General features: G+C 50.7%; 1 protein-coding gene across 7 annotated transcripts in view; it reads right to left on the bottom strand.

The window, feature by feature from the left end:
* The window catches only part of znf536 (zinc finger protein 536), a 140,236-nt gene extending 121,691 nt beyond the window's left edge, over positions 1-18,545 (bottom strand). For 2 of the 7 annotated variants that reach the window (XM_057017010.1, XM_057017043.1), the window contains exon 1: positions 18,086-18,545. The gene's annotated coding sequence lies outside the window, so the exon portion shown is untranslated. Of the gene's footprint in view, positions 1-8,559; positions 8,653-16,771; positions 17,090-17,316; positions 17,783-18,085 lie in introns of those variants that run through there. The other 5 variants (XM_057017002.1, XM_057017033.1, XM_057017018.1 and 2 more) reach the window with 4 other exon arrangements.
* Positions 18,546-23,495: the final 4,950 nt, after the last annotated feature.

The following is a 23,495-nucleotide window of genomic DNA, read 5'->3' as shown; positions in this document are numbered from 1 at the left end:
TCCATGGAGCGTTACAGAAGAAATTACAAGCTAGCTATTGACCCGCCGCGTAATTGGATTTTTAAAACGCGGTTGTGATCCAGTATTTTTTTTCATGGAGCGCTGTTTGATGTTCGGGACGTCTGAGGGACTAAACCACAGCGGCTAAATCAAAACGCTGCTAATTCTGCGACGCGAGTGCACGTTTTATTTATTCATTTAGGTTTAATGGAAAAATATGGATTGACTCAAAAATATCAAATCAATAAGGGAGTGTTTTTAAATGTGCTTTTGGTTTCTAATTGGCGGATAATGGTGCAAATGGTGATTACAGAAGCAGCCGTGCTATGCTAGCTAGCTAGCTACACATCACCCGCCTTTTACTTGGCTCCATCTCTTTTTTTTCAATTTTTCCCCCCTTTCAGTGTTTTTAGGAGAAGATTTCCCATCGACAACGGGGGCCGGTCTGGTGCGTGCGCGCCACACACACACACCGGTCTCGTGCGCGCCACACACACACACCTGCGAGGGTTCGGTGCAGGTGAGGAGATGTGCCGGTGGAGAGAGGAGGGACACAGATGTGGAGGTCTGAGGGAGGCCCATCCGGACCCCCCCCTTCCACAGAGCATCGAGAAAAGAGCGCACGCACGTGCACACGCTCAGCCACACACAAAGCCACGACATCGCCTTAAGTCACAATCTAAATTGGATCCCAAGGGCATAGCGAGTACCTTGTTCACCAAAGGCGCTGTGTATGTTTTCTGAATGCTTAGCATATGCTGCTGTAACCTGAGCTCCTCCGCTCGCTCGCCCGCTCTCTCTCTCTCTCTCTCTTCCAAACACACTCGCATGTGAACGCACGAGAACTTCTTCCACCCCCCCCACCCCCCCATTAACATATTTCCCATCAGACTTAAATCCAAACTAGTTCACACCTACCTATTAAAGCGTGTTTCACAAAGTGCCTACAAGAGGAGCCGCGAAAGAAAGACACAAATAAAGGCAGGTGGGGGGGGCGGGGGGGGGGACGCCAGGGAAGAAAGTGGTGGGAAGACAGGAGGAACTCTGCCACGAGGAGCGTCAAGTCTGCCATTTTAGGATCGGAATATCGACTGTCTGGTACAGGTTGCTAATGTGGTAGGTGACTGAGGAGGCGGATCCATACGCGCTCGTCCCGGATCCTTTTCGGAATTCCAAAATCCCGTTTTTAGGCTCCGAGCGAAAGGAAGCGTCCTGTGGAACGCCGCCGCGTCGCCACCACATCTGCTCCATCTACGGGTTGACGGCAGCGACGGAAGCGGTTAACATTCCAAGACAGCCTAACCTTTCCCGTGTTTACCTTATTAAAGAGTGTGTAACCTAACTGGGGGGGGGTAACACACACAACGTGGGGGGGGTGTGGGGGGGGACGGTGTGTTTAAAGCCGTCACTGCTTCACTGCGAACAGTGAAGTAATAGGAAAGAGCAGTGAAGTGTTGACTCCACAAAAGGTGTGTGTGTGTGTGTGTTGTGTGTGGGGTGCAGCAAACACAAATGTGCTCACACACACCCCTCCTTATAGCAGAGCTGATTGCCTGGCAGCCGGAGTTAACATTTTCGGGAGGAATATTCCGGGCCTCCAATAGTCCGGCCTAATTCATTTTCCATCTCTGTTCATTAATCATTGTTAAAATTAGTGATCCATTTCTTCCACTCTGCCATCTGCACTCAGCTCCCTAACAAACATGACACCTCAGCACATAATGGGAGCTGACAGCTACGCCGAGGCCCGTCCAACTCGCTCGCTGCATACGTGCACCTACACAACGCCGTGGGGGGGAAGGGGGGGGGGGGGGGGAGCGGCGGCGGCGTGGTGACATTTTAAATTCCACAATTTCAAACCTGCGCTGGGAATTTACGCCCAGAAATATCGGACCAAAGAAATGTCCCACGCGCTCAAGCTTCGAGAGGTTACAAGCGCCCAAAAGTGCCCCCCCCCCACATACACACACACACACAGGTGAAGGGAAACACACCTGTGTCCCAACACCAGAAGCCTGTAGTAATAATGGGAACTAATAAAATGACAGAATATGGAACCATTCAAGTATCACCCAACACCCCCCCCCCTTTACTCACACACAAACACTCACACAGCCCCTACACACACACACACACGCGCGCGCGCGCGGCCATCCCTCCCCTGTGAGGTGTGTGTGTGCCTCAGGCTCAGCACATTAATCTATATAACGCCCTCAAAGAGGAGACTTTTTCACACCACTAACTGCCGAGTGCTATGAGGGGCAGCGGCGGAGCCATGATTCAGCTGTAGCAGCCACACACACCACACACACACACGCGCGCACACGCACACGCACACACACGCACACGTCCTTACAGATTCCAACATATGTAACAGCAGAGAACGAAAGCGGCGTGTAAAAGCGGCGCTCTGCCGACAGCTTACTGATCTGACTTTAGGGGCTGTTCGGGCTCCACAAGTTTGGTATTTCAGGCTGTAACCGAGCAGTTTGGCAGCGATTTAATATTCATTTGTTTTTCGAGGCCCGGCACACACACACACACACACACACACACACACACACACGCGCGGCTCTGAGCAGTGATTGGAGGACCAGTGCTCAGAGAGAGACAGTGAGCAGAAGAGCACCTAAATCATCTTGACATTGACCAAGAAGGAGCCCCGCTGAAAGCTGCTGCTGATCTTAGGTCTCCCAACTACTCATTTGGTTCTACTTAACCCCTGAAAAGTGTGTGTGTGTGTGTGTGTGTGTGTGTGTGTGTGTGTGCAACAGTGGACACAAGGCAAACACACCTTCAAAAGGCTGGAGACCGGCTGCACGCAGCTGCACAGAGAGGATAAAAAAGGGGTGTTGAGTGGGCAACTGACCTCCGCCAGCTCCCTCTTTCTCACACACACACACACACACACACACTCACACACACGCTATGTTTTCGTCTTCCCATTTACGCAGGAGAACAACTGGAGGAACACGCTCCTCCTGGAGACGTTCACAGGCGACAGCTTGGAAACTTTGGATTCCGTCCTCGGCCCGGATGGACAGACGGATACATATATGTTAGGCGCCATACGATGCTCTTTTTTTTTGTTTGTTTGTTTTCCCGAAGCATGTAAAGTAAATAAGGCAGAGCCTGTTTTATTTGTGCACCCCCCCTCCCTCCCTTTCTAAATTATATAAGCCTTGCACATGGCTTAAAATTTTGTAAAGCTTTTCTCAAAATCCTACTTATGGTTGCCGTTCTGTGCCAAAAAGTTCATCTGGCCTGTAAATTTAAGCATGGATTACAAATATTCAAATCATGAGCTTACTGTTCAAATAAACATTTCCAACAGGGAGGGGAAAAGTTGCAAGGCATACACTTTCAGCGTAATTCCTCCTCTGGCACCTCCCCTCCCCTCGCTCCTAATAAAACAACCACACACACAAGGAGGGGGGGGGTGGTGGTGGTGGGGGGGGGGGGGGGGGGGGGGGGGGGGCGCAAAAACAAAAGACAGAGTTTAAAGTTTGGCTTCTTCATTTGCAGCCTAGATAAACAGCCCTGATGAAATATGTAATTAATGTAATTGTAACCACCTACGCAATTACGGTTAGCCGGGTGGGCCCGGCTGTGGCCCCTGAGGGACACCCCGCCATAGGACAATAGGGCACCTTATTGCAGTTTTAAAAGCGGGAGGGGGGGGGGCTGAACAAAAAAAAAAAAGGGGCTTAAGCCGGTCAGCTGCTCGCCACATGCTGGAAATAATGAGTGAAGTCACAATCATTTCAGCTTTGCTTAAGCTCAGGCTGAGCACTGCGCTTTCTACTGGACAGCGGCGACACCTGACCGCCCCCCCGCCGCAGCCGCAGCCGTAGCCGCGGCCTTAAAACGGACGGGCTGCCGGTGTCGCCTCGCCAACCGGCGCCGGATGACACGTTGGATTCCCGCGCTGGAAGTGTGAGTTTAAGCTGGAAGGGCGGAAAAGCCCGAGGCCTCCGGGAAGGCCAAATACCCCCCAAAGTAGCTCTAGCTCTGGTTCTGGTCCGGCAAAAACCGCCTTTATAGCTGGACGCTGAGGAGTCCGGGACGGGGGCACCCCCACTAGTCCCCCCCCCCACCACTACCACCTGTCTGTGGAACGACGTGACAGTGAATTTCGACATTAAGGTAGAATTCCGCGGAATTCCCGGGCCCGCTCCCACTGTGGGCTATTCTATGCCCCCGGCGTTAAAATAGACCCTTCTCCTCCGTCCGAACCCCCCCGGCCGGCATTAAAGTCGTCCACGTTGGGGGGGAAAAATTGCAAACAGATGCAGCTCAAGTACCTGCAAATAATCTGCCAAGACCAATTTCAAAAGGGAGATTTCAGAGTACGCGGGAGTCATTAGCGGGAGTATTATTCCAGGGAAGAGAGCGGGAGGGCCCGGCGCATCTCACCCAACCAGATGGGTTCTGCTGCCGTCCCTTCAGGAAGAAAGAGGCTGATGTGTTCTTCATCTACCCCCCCCCCCACCCCCACCTCCAAATGAAAATATATAACGTGTATGAAACAATTATGGCAAAATATTAGAAGAACCAAAGAAAGTCGAGTTTCTTTTCGAGTTTCTCAAAACAATCTTTTCATCTTGCTCCCAGCGAGGATGCGTTGGGGGGGTGGGGGGGGGCGCTTCTATGGAAACGAGGGAGATCTGAGGCTTTTATTCTTTTCTAACGAGTGTTAAATATGAAAAAGAATTAAAAGGTAAAGCCTTAAAAGGGGCCTGTGGTGTATGGAAATGAAATATGTTTCAGAGCTGTAATTTGCAAATGCTGCTGTTGTTGTTGTTGTGTTGTTGTTATCCTTTTCAGACGCTTATCTGAAGTTTTTCCCGTCGCCTCAGCACAGCTTTTAAGCGCCGTACATTAAAGTAGCCCCCAATTAAAGATGGTTTTTACACTAAGAGCGGAGGCGAGCTTCGCCGGCTTTTCCGTCCGGTAACGGACAAAAACACAACGTTCCCATCAAAAAGGTGCCATCAAAACACACATTTGTCTTTGTTGGACGCAACAAAATAACGTTAATATCGAACGCCGTCGCATTAGCCGACGGTTGCTAGCCGGTTATTACCGCTGGTGGGGAGGCGGCACAATAATATTAGGCACTTAAGAAATGATCAAAATCAGCAAACCCTTGAAACAATACACATTCAATCAAACGCTTCATGATTGTAACAGTAGGAAGCATTTTAAGAATTCCACCCACAACAAACAGGCTTTGTTCTCTTGTTATGAGAGGCAGCGGAGGGACACAATCGAGTGCGTGAGAACGCCGCAACACAGGATTTCAAGCAATTCCTCCCTCTTTTTCTTCCTCTCTTTCTACAACCCCCCCCCCCACCCCCACCCCATCCCATCCCCAAACCCACCCTGCCCATCTCTCTCTCTTTCAGGGTCGCCCGTATTACGTGCTTCCCGTCTTATTGTAACCGGCAAAAAGAGAATTTGGTAATTGAGCGGTGCGGAACGCGTGGCCCCCCCCGCGCAAAGATGACAGATGGATTATAAAAACGTCAAAGCCGAGCATTTGAAGCACCGGGGGAGAGATGCTGGGTATTTGAACTATCATTCTTTGCCCAGGAGACAATGACTGCCTGACATGGTGCATACATCAAGGAAGACTGGCACACACACACACACACACACACACACCACACACACACACACATACTCACTCTGTGCTATATATATTTAACATCCTGTTCAGAACAACTTTCAAGCAGAGCTCATAAACTCATGAACGTAACGACTCTAAACGCGCGCATGTGTGTGTATGTGTGTGTGTGTGTGTGTGTGTGTGTTTCAGAGGCTTTTGGAGACGCGCAGCGCCACGTTATTCGCGACATTCTTCCTTTAAACGCTTTCATTTGTTTTGCCTCTGCGGGTCATGAACGTAATCGGTTCAGCTGATCTACTGCGCTTTCCTCCTCCACTCCAGCCAGATTAGGAGGTCTGAGGAACACACAGAGCTCCACTGTACTGCGAGTGAGGAATAAAATGGTGGGTGGCGACGCCTGTAATCATCTTATAAGCATGATTTATGAAAAGGGCCATCTGCTTTGCCTTCCTTGAGCACGGAGGCAACCTTTAATAATATAAGGACGCGAGGAAAGAGGGGAAGAATGCGGAGGAACCTCGAGTGACACACAAGCAGAAACGGGAATCCCAGTATCTCCATTTGTCTTTCCTCATCCTGACACGGCCTCAAATGGCAGCTAATCGCCGCCGACTTATCCCGTCACGCCGTTTAACCCCGGCCCCTCCCTCTAACTCCGGAGGAGTCGCTATCTCCGCTGTAACTCGGGAGATAAATATTGTTTGGAGGCAAACGGGGACCTATCGGGCTGTTTCTGCTACTTTTAATCTTTACTGTAACAAAACAAGCCTGTTGAATCCTTCCCGCTTCCATTAAACTCCGGAAAATCTATCAAGCTCTTTGAAACATTTAAGGAAAATACGGTTAAGCCGACAGCGATTGGGAGGCGTGGGACGCGACGGCAGCGGTGGAAACGGGGCTGGAGCGGCACTCAGGCCCCAGCTGGTGCCCTTTGGCCCCGCTGTGACCTGGAAGTGGCTCCCAGAGCAACGGAGGCAGAGCTGAAGAAACGGCTTTTACCCAACACAAATGCCTGCGCGCACACACACACACACACACACACACCACACACACACACATACTCACTCTGTGCTATATATATTAACATCCTGTTCAGAACAACTTTCAAGCAGAGCTCATAAACTCATGAACGTAACGACTCTAAACGCGCGCATGTGTGTGTATGTGTGTGTGTGTGTGTGTGTGTGTGTGTTTCAGAGGCTTTTGGAGACGCGCAGCGCCACGTTATTCGCGACATTCTTCCTTTAAACGCTTTCATTTGTTTTGCCTCTGCGGGTCATGAACGTAATCGGTTCAGCTGATCTACTGCGCTTTCCTCCTCCACTCCAGCCAGATTAGGAGGTCTGAGGAACACACAGAGCTCCACTGTACTGCGAGTGAGGAATAAAATGGTGGGTGGCGACGCCTGTAATCATCTTATAAGCATGATTTATGAAAAGGGCCATCTGCTTTGCCTTCCTTGAGCACGGAGGCAACCTTTAATAATATAAGGACGCGAGGAAAGAGGGGAAGAATGCGGAGGAACCTCGAGTGACACACAAGCAGAAACGGGAATCCCAGTATCTCCATTTGTCTTTCCTCATCCTGACACGGCCTCAAATGGCAGCTAATCGCCGCCGACTTATCCCGTCACGCCGTTTAACCCCGGCCCCTCCCTCTAACTCCGGAGGAGTCGCTATCTCCGCTGTAACTCGGGAGATAAATATTGTTTGGAGGCAAACGGGGACCTATCGGGCTGTTTCTGCTACTTTTAATCTTTACTGTAACAAAACAAGCCTGTTGAATCCTTCCCGCTTCCATTAAACTCCGGAAAATCTATCAAGCTCTTTGAAACATTTAAGGAAAATACGGTTAAGCCGACAGCGATTGGGAGGCGTGGGACGCGACGGCAGCGGTGGAAACGGGGCTGGAGCGGCACTCAGGCCCCAGCTGGTGCCCTTTGGCCCCGCTGTGACCTGGAAGTGGCTCCCAGAGCAACGGAGGCAGAGCTGAAGAAACGGCTTTTACCCAACACAAATGCCTGCGCGCGCACACACACACACACACACAACACACACACACACACGCGCGCACAGATCCATGCCCCTCCCTGTGTGGTCACCTTTTCAGTGTCCATCAAGATTGGAGGCCTAATCCTGGTCGGATCATCTCATCAATGCAGAGCCTGTTTATGTGTAATGGATCCCATCTGAGTCCCCCCCCCCCCCCCCAACTCCTCCTCCCCTCCCTCTAATTCCATCATCAGAATTGTCACTGCTACATAAAAGGAAATACGTTCGAAATTTCCCCCTTTCAACACTTCTTCTCTAGCTGCATTAAATGTACATAATGCCTATAGAATTTGAAGGCCACTAATTTTAGAGTCAGAACTCTGTTTTCCCACAGCCTCTGAATGCCTCAGGAATGAAGCTCCACTTCCATCCCAGTTTGACTTTTACTGTATTTTATATGAGAGAAATTTAAAGTGTTTTATCCCACTTTGGTGTAATAACATGCTTACTACACGTGGGAATAATGAGTCTAAACTAACCGGTCACACTCATGGAATTATTTTGACCAATTAACCCCCAAACTAACACTTGAAGAGCTTTTCCTCGTTAGGTCTCTATCAACAAGCCCCAAACCCCAGCTAATGTGTAATTCCCCCCCCCCCCCACCATGCACACTGTGCACCGCTGCCACGGCTGCTCAGTCTCTCCACTCGCTAAGTTCCCTTCACGCCTCCCAGCAAGTGCAGGCAGAGGAGCGCACGCTGCCCACACCCAATGAGCTAACTAGGCTGTTCGATTAAAAGCATGCGTGGAAAGAAAGAATGCAGAGAGAAAGAGGGAGGAGGAGGAGGAGGAGGAGGAGGAGGAGGAGGAGGAGGAAGACGTGGTGGGGGAAACAGGCCAAACATCCATAATTAAGATCATTTCACAGATTACCTCCTGCAACAAAAGCACGGCGACCGGCCGCCTGCAGCCACAGAAATTGGATAAAAAAGGGGTGTTGAGTAGGCGACTGACCTCCACCGAGCTCTAAAAACACACACGCACACACACACACACACACACAGGTGTTAGTGACAGCACTGACCACAGTCTCACAGGCAGAAGCAGGGAGCCACGACTGTCCCGGCTCGTTGCCCCCCCCCCCTCCCAAAGCAACGCAGGTCTCCAGCGGGCTGGAGGGAGGCTATTTAGCTCTAATCACAGAGATCTAGCAAGAGCACCTCAGAGCCCTTAGGGGCTGATCGGCAATCAGAGAAAGGAGTCCATGAGGGGTGAGACAGAGGGAGGTGTGTGTGTGTGTGTGAGAGAGAGTGTGTGTGTGTGTGACGTCAGAGGCAGGTGGGGTGGACTTCCTGGTTTAGCTCAGCTGGACAAATTTCACCTATGTGACCAATAAAAGCAACAGATCGCCCCCCCCCCCCCCCCCCCCGCCCACCCACCACCTTTATGGTACAATAAAGGGCTTCAATTTGATAAGGTCCTTTTTAAGGCCCAAACAGGGTTTTACACCAAAATAACCCCTCGGGTCTTCGGGACACCCAGGGTGGTCGCCCTGACACCCCCGTTCAGCCCATTGACCAGCTAACAAGACGGCCGGCACGCCCACTTAACCCCCTCCCTGATGGAGGCCACAGAAATCACCAGCAGAAGAAGAAAATATTGTTTGAAATAAGGACGAGGAAGAGCTGAGAGAGGAGGAGGAGGAGGAGGAGGAGGTGCCACGGAGTGTGAGAGGGGCTTTGAAAATGAAACTAAAAAAGCATTTGAGCAGACTGTCGGAAATCGTGTGAGATCCGTTAAAGGTTGGGATTTCAGCAGGGGTGGGAGCTCAGCCTGTGACTAAAAATATTAAAGGAGAGAGCCGGAGCCATGGGAATTCTCCCACATTAGAGCGCTCTCTTTTTACATTCAATCTTGGTAATAACGCCATAAATAATAGATAAACAGTATTTAGCATCCACCTTGAACACTTTTAAAGCAGTTTATAAAAGACTGACAGCTCTTGGCAGGTAAAGTGCTCCAGCAAAGACACGAATGTATTAAATAAAATATCAGGTGACATCACACGTGTGTGTGTGGGAGAAGAGAAAAAGAAGCAACGTACCAGGAAGGTTCTTTCCTGCTGAAATACAACATGTGAACAGCTAATTAGGGGTAAAAATGCTGCATGCTAACGGAGAGCAGATGTATGGCAGCGTTTGAGGCTTTTACACAAGCTTTTATTATCGAACACAAAGTTTCGCAGTACAAGTTGATTTGGACGCCACTCCGCGGATGTCACGGTGTCATTAAATCCTTGGCTCCGTTCTGGGACTGATTCAAACGTTCTGAGGCTAAAACGCTAATAAAGAGACGAGCCACTTGCTTTCTGGGAGGATTCAGCCACTTCTAATAGGCAAATGAGACGATAATGGCGTTTATTTGACTTTTGAAATGGATTCAATGAGACCTGAGACCCCACATCCGGTTAAAAGCCACCATAAATAAATTCTACATACATGTTGTCATTACACATTGCTCGGTGGTGTGTGTGTGTGTGTGGTGTGTGTGTGTGTGAGTGAGAGAGTTTTTATGAAGACCATTTACTCACAATACTTCTGCCCTTTATGTGGACAAAAATAATGAACTAAACACATATATTACAATAACTTAGTGTGCATCTGTGTGTGTGTGTGTGTGTGTGTGTGTGTGTGTGTGTGTGTGTTGTGTGTGTGTGTGTGAGTGAGAGAGTTTTTATGAAGACCATTTACTCACAATACTTCTGCCCTTTATGTGGACAAAAATAATGAACTAAACACATATATTACAATAACTTAGTGTGCATCTGTGTGTGTGTGTGTGTGTGTGTGTGTGTGTGTGTGTGTGTGTGCAGCTATGCCTCAGATTGGTGGTCGCGGCTGCACCAGGCATTTACAGAAGGCTGTGTGTTTAAATGCCTGGAATGCTCATTTGCCTTTTGGGTTTACTTATTTACTTTTGCATAAACGGAGAACAGTACGGTGGTATTAAGGGGCTTCTCAGGGGGGGAGTTGTGTGTTTTTGAAACGCGGAGGCTTTTCTAAATGCTCCCTCTCTGTCTGCTATATTAAGGAAGCTTGGTGATTAATGCAACATAGATCTAATTTCTCTTGATTAAAAAACATGAATTAGAAAATAAGAAATTCCTAATGTGAGTTCAACACGAGCGTCACCTCCCCCGTGCATACACACACACACACACACACACACACACACGCAGGCGCACCCTCATTCAAAGTCATCAGATAGAAAATGAGCATCCAGGCTAGAGCAAGTAACAAATAATCACCAAATTCCCAGTAGCCAAATATGAAATGTGGAACGACTGCGGCCCAGTAATCTTTAGCAGCAGCCGCGCCGCCGTTTTTGTCACTCGAAATAAAAACTTAAACCTTTCAGGGTTTCCGATGGAGTCTTTAATTCGGCCTGATGTGACATTAAAACCTGCGCTTGACTCGCACTGGCGGTGACAAACGTGCCGGCGCCTAATAGAGGTGCGCAGACAGGTCGGCATTTCCCTGACTTTTATCAAGCCGAATTTATCGGAGCAGGCTCCCGGGATCAGAGGCTTGTTCAGGAGGAATCCTACAGATGCTGTTAAGCACATCATTCCTCCTCTGCCTCCCCCCCCCCGTTTTGTCCTGTCATCGCTCTGCCTGCTGTGTATTTATCTCTGTCCTCCCGGGAGCACTTTTAAACCGTTTTTAACCACTGCAATGGTCAAATTGTTTTAAAAAAAGAGAGCGAGCTTCAAATCCGGTCGACTGGAGTCCAGGTACTGGAGTCCTAAAGGGCGGCCCGGCCCCTCGCGGGGGCTAATTCCCCGGGAACTGGTCGCCGTACAGTATTTTGACTGTCACGATGGCCCATCTCTGATCTCCGCTAACGCTAACGCTAAATTGGGCCCGTTGTCGTTGAATTCCCGCCTTCCCACTGTCCGTAACAGCGGTTTTCCTCCTGTGTGGTCTCCCGGTTCGGGCCGGAGTTCTCTTTGTTGGAATGATAAAATACGTGACAGCGCTTGGGAACAAGACGGGAGATAAGAGCGGGGGGAGAGAAGCAGGTGAAACGGTGGAGCGGGCGGAGATAAGGGGCCCTTTGAAGGGTCCTCTCAGATGCCGGGATTGCTCAGTTCAGCACCATTAGAGTCTCTAAAGTACTTGAACCTTTCCTGCCTTTCTTCCACCTCTCTGTGGAGCGGCTGCCCTGCAGGCCACCTGTAAACCGCTTTGACACATGATCCACTCCCACAGATGTAAAGTGGGAACTCTCTCTCGCTCCCTCACACACACACACACACACACACACACGCACTCGCAGGCAGCCACAGCGCACACACACATCAGTGCATCATCAGCGTTGGCTTGTTCTTTAACGTTAGCACTCGGTTAGCAAACGGCCGTCCCGCTTCCAGAAGAAAGTCGGGGCTCTCTGCTGTTGACCGATTTAAAAAAACGAAGCCTTCCTTCACTCGCAGCGTCACTGGCTCCCCGGGGAGACGGGTCAAATAACGTACTGTTTTTATTGGAGGGCCCTGAAGGCAGCGTGGAAGAGCTGAACCACGGCCTCGTGGAGGAGACGTCAGAACGTCATGAAACAATTAGCTGGACACAAACGAGGGCCGGCAGCAACCACGCGTTTCCATGAGAAGCAGCAGAAGGAAGCGGAGACCCACCCCCCCCCCCACCCACCTTAAAAAGTCCGAAGGGGAAACAGGGCAGCGAGACCCGAATGGCCACTGTCAAAACATCGGTGGCGGAGGAATTCCGGCAGAATCGACCTCCCTATAAAAGAGCCATCTTCCCTGAGTAACAAGTTGGTGCAGCGAGTGTCGACAGAAGAGGAGCCGAAATCCCCCCCCGGGCCAGAGAAGATCCCGCTATTGTAGTATTAACCCGCCAGACCTGGCGGGGAATGTACAGCTTTCACAGTCCCTTCTCATCCTATTTGTAGCGTTGCTGCTGATGTGTGAGCGCCTTGCTCAGGTTGTTCCACACCGATTATTCCCCCCCCGCACCCCCCCCATCCAATCTTAAGATTTAAACCAGCTTTCGCCATTCCGATAATTATTTTAAGTGCCGTTCACCTGCACCAGGTTATTTTCTCCCCCCACAAACAGCTGCCTTTTTTTTTTTAACTATAGGTTTTGTATTTTCGCCACGCGGAAAGTTTCATTAAAGATCCAATTATGCAAATGGGGGTGTGGGGGGTGGGGGGGGGCAGGTGGATACGCACCATAATGGTGTACAGTACGACATCCGGGGCCAGATTTACGAGCCAAAGACAACAGCGACGCCTCCATCCTTTGGTGAAAAACCTCTTGATCATAATTAAAAGGTGCAGAAGTTCTCTCCAGCATCCCCCCCCACCCCCCCACGTCTTCCTCTCCCTCCGTCTTATGCTACTTTGCTCATTAGCGGTGGTCCGGGGGTTTGCAGAGGTCACATCTGAGAGCGGCGAGCAGCTAAAGAGCAGACACGCCATGTGATGCAGATGTTATGTGAAGTGTGCAGCAGACCCACGGTACCTTCCTCCCGCCTCGCCGCTCGCCACTGGAGATATTTACCAGCGTCTGAGCGTGACTGAATGCTAAGCAGCAACAATTCTCTGCTTCAGGACCTCTGATTGACGCGTGCTAGCCTGCTCCGGCTAAGCCTGAGTCGGCGGGAATGACACAGCTGAAAAGCAACGCGGCTGCTTTTGACACATCAGGAGCGGGAACGCTCCTGACATCACATGATGCATCCTTAAACCCAACATGCTAATGAGGCCCAAACTCAACCCAAACATGATAATGCCGGGGGGGCTCAGCCAGGAAGCCACAGCAGACAAAGGAGACGTTCCCCAGGTCTCATGAGGAGCTTTCCTGGATTTTGCCTCTGTCGTGTTACCAGAACAAATGTGTTAAAAATGAAATTAGCTGCATTAAAACAAACAAAATGAGTGATATCAAGTGGGTGTGATGGTGGGGGGGGAGGCTGGGCTTCCTTTTATCAGAGGAGAGGAGAGTTCTGCAGCGTTCTGATTGGACACGGGTCCATCTGAAAGCTCCGCCAGGCTTCCAGGCACCAGCACATTTGTCAGAAATACAAACTCACTATGGTTTTTGCACATTAATTTAACTTTAATGTAGTGAAACCAGTCAGGAGGCTGTGAGTGAACACAATTTACCACAGAAATATAGCCCCCCCCCCCTTTGCTCTCCCACCTTTGCCTCTATGATCACTTCAGTTTTTCCTTCCCTCCTTTTCCTTTCCTCTCTTAAACCCCCAGACCTCGACCCGCCCCCGCCCCAACCTGCCCCCCCCCCCCGCTGCCCAGACAGCCAGACGCTCCTCGTGATGGCACCCCGGCACGAAAAGAACTCTTGAGCCGATCTGTCAGTGCCTCATCTGCCTTTGGACCCTCGATTCCTGGATCAAAATGACGTCTGCGATTACCCCCCCCCCCTCCAAACGCATCCACCCACCCTTGAGAAACCCACCCACCTCCAGTCGTTATCAAGCTCACAGGGCAAAGAACATACCAGGGGGTGAAATGTTCACTCTGAATCACAAGTGTGAGGCGCTGGACCCGACAGGACAACAGGACAGAAGGTCTCATTTGAGCGGTGATTCAGCGGTTCTTCACACAGCTCGCTTCCTCCCGTGCTCCCTCGCTCCGCGTTCGACGTTCCACGACGCTACGCCGCAGACGCGCGCCGCTCTTTCACGCCGACGCACACCGGGAACGGTTCTCACAAGCGTAGCACGTTGAAGCCCACGGACGGGACGCGGAAACACAGAAACAGCAGCAAAAATGATGCAAACTCTCCCTAAAAGCGCCTGATAACGCTAACGTGTGTGTGTGTGTGTGTGCGTGTGTGTGTGCGTGTGTGTGTGTGTGCCTGCCCTATTACCCCCTACACTCACGAGCATCTTCTCCTCTTTGGCCTGAACTCTGAAGATCAAGGTCACGGAGCGACAAGCCTCAAACCAGTCTAACGCTTGCGTGTTACAGGCCTTTTGACACACTCCAACACCCCCGAGGGACACACACACACACACACACACACACACACACACGCGCACGCACGCAGAGGAATACAAGAAGACTTTGTCTTGTGGCCCACATGTGGAGGGGAGGACGCAGGCAGCACCAGAGCCGATAGGTGGCTGCTTCACATATCAATTAATGGCTGGCTGAGGAGCAGAGCCGGTCTGGTCTGGCCTGGACCACCGCCCCCGTCCCAGAAGACTGGGAGCTCTGGCCTGGCAGAGTCCAGCTGGAGCCCTCTGTCTTCTAATTACATGAAAGGGGATCTGAGCCCCGGTCCGACTGCTGCTCGCACGCTGCCAGATGTGCACGCATCCACGCACCGTCCCTTCGATCCTACACTTATTCCACAGTGTTGCGTCATTAGCGGCGCCGCGGCGTCGTTAGCAACGGGACGAGGAGGGGATCTTACTGGACTTTTCAGACCAGGCTGGATCGTCCAGCGCGTTAGAACTGTCAAGGCGGCGGCTCCAGCTGAGCGGACCTACGCCACGGTGAACCCAGCGTCCGTCCGTGCGTCCGTCCGTCCGACTGACAGGCGCTGAAACGAGACGCACTCGACGCCACTCTCTGTTTTCTCTCCCTCTCCGTCTCCCCTCATCACTCATCCCCCCCCCTTAAGCTCAAAGGTGTGTATCACCTCTGTCGGGGGGGGCACGACAACTACGACAGCCCGGGAATTTTATTTGTCTTTTTTTTTTTTGCGACACGCTGAGGTTTAATTCCGGAATTCTGCTGCCGACTGAATTCAACTGTTGCTAATTCCCTTATTTTCCCGCTCGTGATAAATAAGAGTTGAATATTTTAAAAGGGACGATCGCTCAAGCCGGAGCCGCAGACGCGCGCCTGGGAAATTTATTAGTAAGTTAAATAAAGAGTGAAACGGGATCTACGAATGTGAAGAATGGCCTTGATTAATTTTAAATCAATTTTTACCATATTTCACAGAGGCCTCGACACCATATTTACCACATCAATTTTTCAGCTTAGCGCGGCAAAAAGGCCTTTTTTCTCCCCCCCCAATCCCGGAAAATTCAGCAAGCACAATATTTTCAGCCGAGAAGAACGACAACATCTGAACTTGTTGCAGCTCAGCGTGAGAGTCGCACGCGGGGGCACCAGGTCTGTGAGGAGGGCTGGGCTGTCAGAGCAGCGGGGACAGCTATCCATTTGCTATTTCATCTCCCAGGGAATGTGAGGAGCTGACAAAAAGGGTTCACGCCCAGACACTATTTCAGACATAATATCCGTCCTATGCATGCCATTAAACAATGACAGCATCTAAACTCTCGCAGAACCTACTTATCCCCTTTCCTCCAACAATGAATCTGAGGAAGAGGCAACATTTTTTTTCCCCTTCTTTCGGCTAAGGACAATTTAGAGAAACAATGAGGGAAGCAGAAAAAAAAAAAACTGGATGCACATTGTAGAGTATTTTAAGAAGGACGGCGTGTGTCTTCGCCGCCATTGTACCGAGCTGGTAGCTGGTGGAAGTAATAACCCGGGTCAGATCACCCAGAGGTCAAGTCCACTTCCAAAAAAAAAAAAGGGTCCTCCCTACCCAGGACGCACGGAGCGACGTGGGCTTTAAAATGGAGCCTCTCCTCTCTACAAATGACTAAATTATTCAGTTAATTCCCATCGCGTACGCGTGAATTCGGACATCGCTGCGATCACGTGGGGAAAGTGGCAGCATTTCTTTTTCCCTCTTTCTTTTTTTTTTTTTTTTTTTGCTTTGCTTGGTTTAAGCGCCGTAAAACGCGCCGAAGTTGGGATAATTTGGGATTGACGGTGTGCTGAATTTCGACGGCGCTGTTGTCATGTCACACACTCCGTCATTTTAGATTTCCACTGGAACGTATGTCTGTCCGCCTGGCGCAGCCTGCTGCCGACCCGTCAACTTTCCTCATCCTCTCCCCCAGTGAAAAAGTCACATAAAATCCCATCAAAAGGCGCATCTGTGCCCCCAGAATGTCAATTCCCCCCCAAGTCTCCACAAATGACATTTACCCCCGTCGCCTCGGAGCGTCTCCTCAAAGCAGAATACAGCTTATTCAGAAGGGGTCGATCGGCACAAAATGGCAGGTCTCACCGGCTCTTCTTCCATCTCACAAGTTTTGACACATCGCGGCGAAACGGCGCCGCGCTCCTGCGCCAAACTTTCCTCCCGAGCACCTTTCGCGGGATACGCGGCCGGAGTTTCGCAGAAGTCCCGGGCTGGGCGGCCGATGCTGCAGTTTTGGAGAGCGGCGCGCACGAACGCACCCGGGGAGCGCGACGCGGCTGAAAAAGGGGGCGACTTTTACCCCGAGAAAGTGGGAAATCGCCCTGACCTCGCGACTGCAGCCTGCACCTCCACCCGTGGGCATTCCTGCCACTGATTTATTTTTTTTTAAAGATGATTATTTCTTTATTTTTGGAGGGTTTTTCTCCCCCCCTCGCCCCCCCCTCCCTCCGCCCTCCCGCGTCATTCGCTCCGGATAATTGCGCTGCTATTTTGTAATCACGATTGGGGAGATATGGAGGGCCCCCGCTGTGATGCACCCGCACAAACAAGCCCGATGCACAAATCTACTTACTTCACAATAAAAAAAAAAAAACCCACTCGTCTCCCAATAAGCTCCTGACTTTTCTTACCTTTTAAATTTGGCGAAGCGCCGCTAAAGCTCCTCGTGCGTAAGCGCCGCGTTCTGGAAGATAATGCTTATTGAATAATGAGGTATGTCCATATGATTTGACCGGATCACGCTCTTGTCGGAGGCTGGAGGTGCAGAAAGTGCGCTCGGGACCTGTTAGGGACCGTCCACTTGTGTCCAGCGCCCGCGCTCCGCGTCGCGCATCCCGAGTTTAAAGCGAACATTAACCGACTTGTCTCTTATTTCTCACGGCGAGCTCGAAACGTTTGGATTGACGCCGATCGCCTCGCATCAGTTCCCGTCATCTTTCGCCTCGGACTCCCCCCCCCCCAGTCTGATAGGTGAAATCCATTGTACCGTTAAAAGGGGGGCTCTCCGCCGGAGGACGCGGAGCCGAGTGACTCGATTACGAGCCCGGTCTGGCGGTATTCGTCGTTGACCGGGGTTAAAAAAAAAAAAAAGGAATCAGCTGGTGAACCCCGCGGTGAACAGGGGCTCGTTTAAAGAAATCACCCCCCCCCCGCCCCCCCATCGGAACCTCTCCCCCGGCGCGGCGGCAGCCGAGAAAAAGAGGCGATTCGCGGCACTTTAGTTTGTTTTTGTTTTGACCTTGAAGTGGCCACAAACGCCGCTCCGGTGGAAAAATCTGCCCCTTGCGCGTTGCCATCCCTCCGCCTGCCTCGCACACACGCGCCCGCGTGTCGCGAATCCGCTCGGCGCAGACGACCCGGGTCACAAAATCACTCCAGAAAAGTGGGGAAAAATCTTACCGTTCCAAGTGCAGACGCTTCTTTTCTCTTCCTCCCGTCTTTAAAAGAAACTCCTGGATCAATGCGCGTCGGCGCCCGCGCGTCCTGACCGCCAGTCAGCGCTTAAGAGAAGTAATGAGTGATAAAAATGACGCTCATCTGCACTGTAACCTTGTGGCGTATTTAATGTAAATAAGCCCCGTTGTGTTGCCAATCCCCGAGCACACACGCGCGCACGCCAACGGCTCCTCGGGGACTCGCTTTTGCTTTCTTTTCCGCCTCTATTTAATGTATTGACGATATATTGTTGCGGGCTGGCTGCGCAGCGGGGAAGACGGATTTTTAGATCTGATGGATCGAGGAGGCGAGCGGCTAATTTGTGAATGGATGCATTTCAACACACGGCACTATCAGAATTTTAAAAAACGCCCCCCCTCTGCACGGGCAACTACTTTTTAAAGGAATTGCCAGAGTCCCGAACTTTTAGTTGGCGCAACTTTTTAGATGCGACGCGTAAAACTGCTCACTTCTGAAAGGGGGGGGAGAAAAAAAGAGCGACGTCCCGAATGGGCTAAAGCGCAACTAAAACCTTCCTGGCAGGATGGTTTTGATATATTATGCTTCTATAAGGGGTGGGGGGGTGAAAGAGAGTGAATAATGCAATTATAAATTCAGTGTCCCAACGTTGACAAAAGACAGGGCTTCAATAGAGGCTTTGTTATGGGATTATATAATGATTATGGGGTAATTATGGGAACGGTTTGGTAATAATAATAAAAAGTATCAAGTGCTCTCTTGCACAGACAGCTTGTTTTCTGCAGTGGAAGTGCACGGAGCGGAGGAGCGTGATAAGACGGACGGACGGACAGACGGTGCTGCTGACAGCGAGTGGCAGGATGACGGCGGAGAGCTCCGATTCTTCAAAATGTCGAACAGAAGGACACATTAATGCCACTAGCCGAGATGCTATCACATGTCCCCGCCACCGGACATGGGCCCACAATGGAAGAGCCCGGGGGTCGCATTCACGGCCCCCATGTACGTAGCCCCTGCCATCACCTCCCACCCGCCTCTGCCATCCTCACCCCTCCACCCTCTCCACGCCGCTTGTGCCACGCTGCATGTGTCAGAGAGGGAGGGAGGGAGGGAGAGAGAGCTAGAGCGGCGGTGAGAGAGGGGGACGTGAGCGGTCAGTGTGACAGAGAGCACATGACACTCCATCTGTGGGTGAAAACATTCTGCACCTCGCTGCCTCCTGCGACCATCACCATCTCGGGCTCCTGCGTCGTTCTGCTCCTCCACGTTCTGCATCCTTTCCTTTGAATGATTGATCCGTTTCTCGATCCTGTTTACATCATTTCTGGGGATCGTTATGCTCCTTTAAATGGATGCTGGGGTCACTTTACGTCCCCGCTTTGTGCTGCCATTCTTAACAGATAACCCAAATCTCCACTCCCCCCCCTCAGACAAAACACACGGCCTCTCAAAGACTCCGCATTCATTATGCACTATGAAAATCAGATTCTCATGCTGCTCCTTTAAATGGTTATATGGAATGCAGTTTGAAGCCTATGAAATTCTTCCTTTCCCTTCCCATTTTGGAGCGTTTTTGCAAAATAAAAAAAATGAAATGCAACAAAAAAGTTATTTTTGCCCCTCCTCTAAAGAAATTAGCATAAGCATTCCCCATCAATAATATGGCTATCTCTATGGGAGTGATAGCAGCGAGCAGTAGGGGTGTCCCTTTTGCCGATTCTCCATGGATCAACAGCGCATCATCAACTCCTTTTGAACTTGTTATAGCAAGTCAAGTGATTCTTTATCGGCTGACAGCCTTGACAATGCATCGGGGATGGGAAAGCAGGTCAAAAGGAAGTTGCCATATGGACTTAAGCATGCAAATTTCCAACAATGCAGCACGGAGGGTCACACTCTCATAGCTAGCATGTAGAAGCGGCCCAGCGCCAGCGTCCTCGGTAATCTGGGGGGGGGGAGTGATGTCAAACAAAGAGACAGAAAGGACATTTTATTTTATTTGACGACAGCGGAGACGTTGGCCGCCCCTCTCCAACGCCGTGGAGCGTTCCCGCCGGGATCGGCGATGGCGAGACGCTGCTCTTAAACATATGTTCCATTTACGACAAATGAGATTGAAGTCGATACATCCCGAAGAGGGAAGTTATGGCTGCATATTTGCTGTGTGTGTGTGTGTGTGAGTGTGTGCTGGGGGGACAGGAGACAGAGGGAGTGTTGGCCGGCGGTCCTGAGAGGGTCATCACTGCCTTATTACTGCCATGTTAGCGAGGAGCAGCTGAAGATGGCTCTCCTCCTCGCCCCCTCGGTTTGGGAGTCATCCAAGGCAGCGCGCTCCCAAACAGACCAGCCACTGTTCACTTCTCCGATAGATTAAGATGTTGCTCTCCTGCTCTCCCCATCTCTCTCTGACTCCCCCCCCCCCCCCACCCACCCCCCACTAGACCCAAATCTGCAACATGCCAGCCTGTTCTCCTGCCTCTCCAGAGGCTTCACTGCTAATTTCAGCTATTACTGAGCAGACACAATAATACCAGGGAGTGCGGGTGCAACATGGTGGCCAGGTTTCCACGGACCCCTTTAAAGGCAGCTCTCCTCTGACAGGGTCCCTCACCGTGCACGTGCACGTGCCCAGCGCGACCACGGCGCGACGACGCGACCTATCTTAAAAGCCAGATATCGTGTCCTGTTTATGTCCCTGGACTTTGGGCTTTGGCTGCATCCCAGAGGGGGGGGGCTCTTTTTCCTTACTTCAAATCGAGCTCCTCAAAGCCTAATTTGTAGTGACCCTTTGATGAGCAAATGTTTTCAGACGACTCCGCTTTAATGAAAAGGGAGTGAGTGCAATTTTAAGCAATCTGAACCCTCCGTAAGCTTGGGGAGGGGGGGAATTAAACTTTACAATTTCTCTCAATTACATTATCAACTTCTGACAAGGCCTTAAATGGGGGGGGGGGGTGCCTATGGGAAACATTCACCACAGCTGATTTGTTTTCCACTGCAGCCGTCTCCTCTGTTGGTGGCATCAATTCCTCATGTGAGACATTTACATTTTCAACAAATACCCCCCCCCCCCACCTCGCTCAGGCTTCCCCCAGGATGACGGGGGTCAATGAGTGTGCATGTTTGTCAGCTCGGATCGTTAATGAAACGCTCACACAAATACAGCACGGCCAAATATTTACGCCCCGGCCTGGAGATTTCATCACGGACAAATGTGGGAATCTTTCAGGAAGTGCGGCGCTGCTTTATTTGCTGTGTCGGAGCGTAAACCCAAGATCAAACTTGTCCGGGCGTGATGGATGTGATGGTGCGGGAAGTATACTGCCTTTGACCCACAATCAGTGGGATTTTAATTTAATTCATATGAATCAACATCTGCCCCGAGCACAAACAAATGTATCTAAACGAAACCATCTGACTGTAATTGGTTAAGGACAATGTTCCACATGGCAGATCTACAATATCCTTGTTTTGATACTGATTCCGTCTCCCCGACTGAGGGAGGGGGGACGAGTACACAAGGGTTGGAGAAGGTTTACAGAAGCGGAGACGTCCGTTAAAGGGACATTTCCTAAAATCAAGTTAATGCTCCCTCCTATTTTACTGATGATCCAGCTTAACAACTTTAGCCAGGGGTTAGCGGCGGCGCGCTAGCATGGCTTCAAACGTGCGTTTTTGCTGTTGTAAATGATGTCACCTCATTAACCAGCTAGCTGTCAGCAGCTAACAGTAACTGTTCAACAGCCTGATCCTCACACACCCTCTCAGGTAAATGTGTGTGTGTGTGTGTGTGTGTGTCGGCCGATGTGACATTATAAAAGTGTCGTCTCTGAGGGGATCTAATCCTCCTCCAGGATCTGAGTCAACTGAGCGGTCCGCTGGTCGGTCGGGGCTCCTCGGTGTGCTCATTAGGTCGGGTTAGGGCCTCTCCTGTAATACCACCGCTGTCCTGTCACCTTCCCCTCAGACTCCATATTTCCTGGATAGCGTGCGTTCATATTTTACTATTACCTATCAATTGGTTTCTAATAGCAGTAACGAGGCATGGAGCCGGCTGGTGACAGAGTGCTAACGGCCTCACAGGGAACATTAAGGAGGCTGGGTTATGCTGTGGGCCGTTAACTACCTACAGGCACTAGCTAATGGCTCCAAATGACCTCCTCAGTGGCTATTAGCATATCATTAGAACCTGCAGACCAGTGGTGACCTCCGCCGGACACACATGATTACTCCTCTTTCCTCTACGTTCTGCAGTGCTTTTTCTTCTCAAACATTTGTCTTTGCTTATTTGTCCACTTTTTCCTTGTCTATTTGTCCTCCTTGTCATATATATATATTTTTTTTTTTGCTCTGATGCGCTGCGGGATTATCCTGAGACCACCGCAAATTAATCTTTTAATGGTGCCCCAGTATGAAAACACTTCAGCCTATTGTAAATTTTAAGAAAATTGCGTTAAGGGAGAATATTCATTGCTCTGTCAATATAAAGTCTGATTATTGGGATAAAGCCGGTGTCAGTGTCACAGTAAATTAAACCTTTCTTTGGAATAAAGTGCAAGAGTGCCGCTGCTTAAGGTTGGTTTTTTTTACCTTTTACTTTTCTGACAATTGCCAGAAGCTCCTTGACCCGATTCCGTTGCACTTCCTTAAATCAGCAGCTGGGGAGTGAAAAGAGAAGTTAAACGGTGGATAAAGAGCGAGGTGCTGCCACAGCACAGCAGCACCAAGTCCCGCTAACCTCTGCGCACACTTCAAAAAGTGTCTCCCATCACCCCGAACAAAAGAGCTGCTTTGCTAGGTTAGCGTCAGCGCAGGAGCCGCGGGGAAACAATGAGGCATCAACAAAGGAATCTGCTGATTTTCCGTGTGTTGGGGAAAATGCTACTCAGTACTAGTCCCTTAAATTATCAGCGAATTATCTTTGAGCCTGTGGGAATTATGTGGGTTATTTGTAACAAAGAATTCAAGGACAAGCGGGCCTTGTTGTTACAGCTCGGAGACGAACGCCGAACGCAGGGCGAATTCCTGGGCAAAAATGTATCTTTCCTGGACGTAAGAAACAGGTACATTTGCTGGGGGGTGGGGGGGGAGGAGCCGTCCTGCAGCCGTGAGTAAACACTGCTGGACAAACGTTACTGGCACCACCACTGGCACAATAAATACAGCTGTTGTACCCTTGACCGTGTCACCGTTCTGGCACAGTGGCCCACTGTGACGGTACTGGGAGAGAAAGTGGGTCCTCAGTCGGTCGTGAAAGACAGGCGGGCGCCCGCCGGACCTGGCTGGGTCCAGAACGGGTCAAGGATCCCGGCTTTGTTCTTCAAGGTTGTGTCGCAGAGACGCCGCCGCACGTTTAATTAGCGGCTAATGTGCAGGGTTGTGTTCAGGTTTGGGG

This window comes from Takifugu flavidus, chromosome 2 (genome assembly GCF_003711565.1).
Source record: "Takifugu flavidus isolate HTHZ2018 chromosome 2, ASM371156v2, whole genome shotgun sequence".
In the NCBI taxonomy this organism is placed as follows: domain Eukaryota; kingdom Metazoa; phylum Chordata; class Actinopteri; order Tetraodontiformes; family Tetraodontidae; genus Takifugu; species Takifugu flavidus.
The sequence above is the reverse complement of the archived record's forward strand: the minus strand, read 5'-3'. Positions and strand labels throughout refer to the sequence as shown.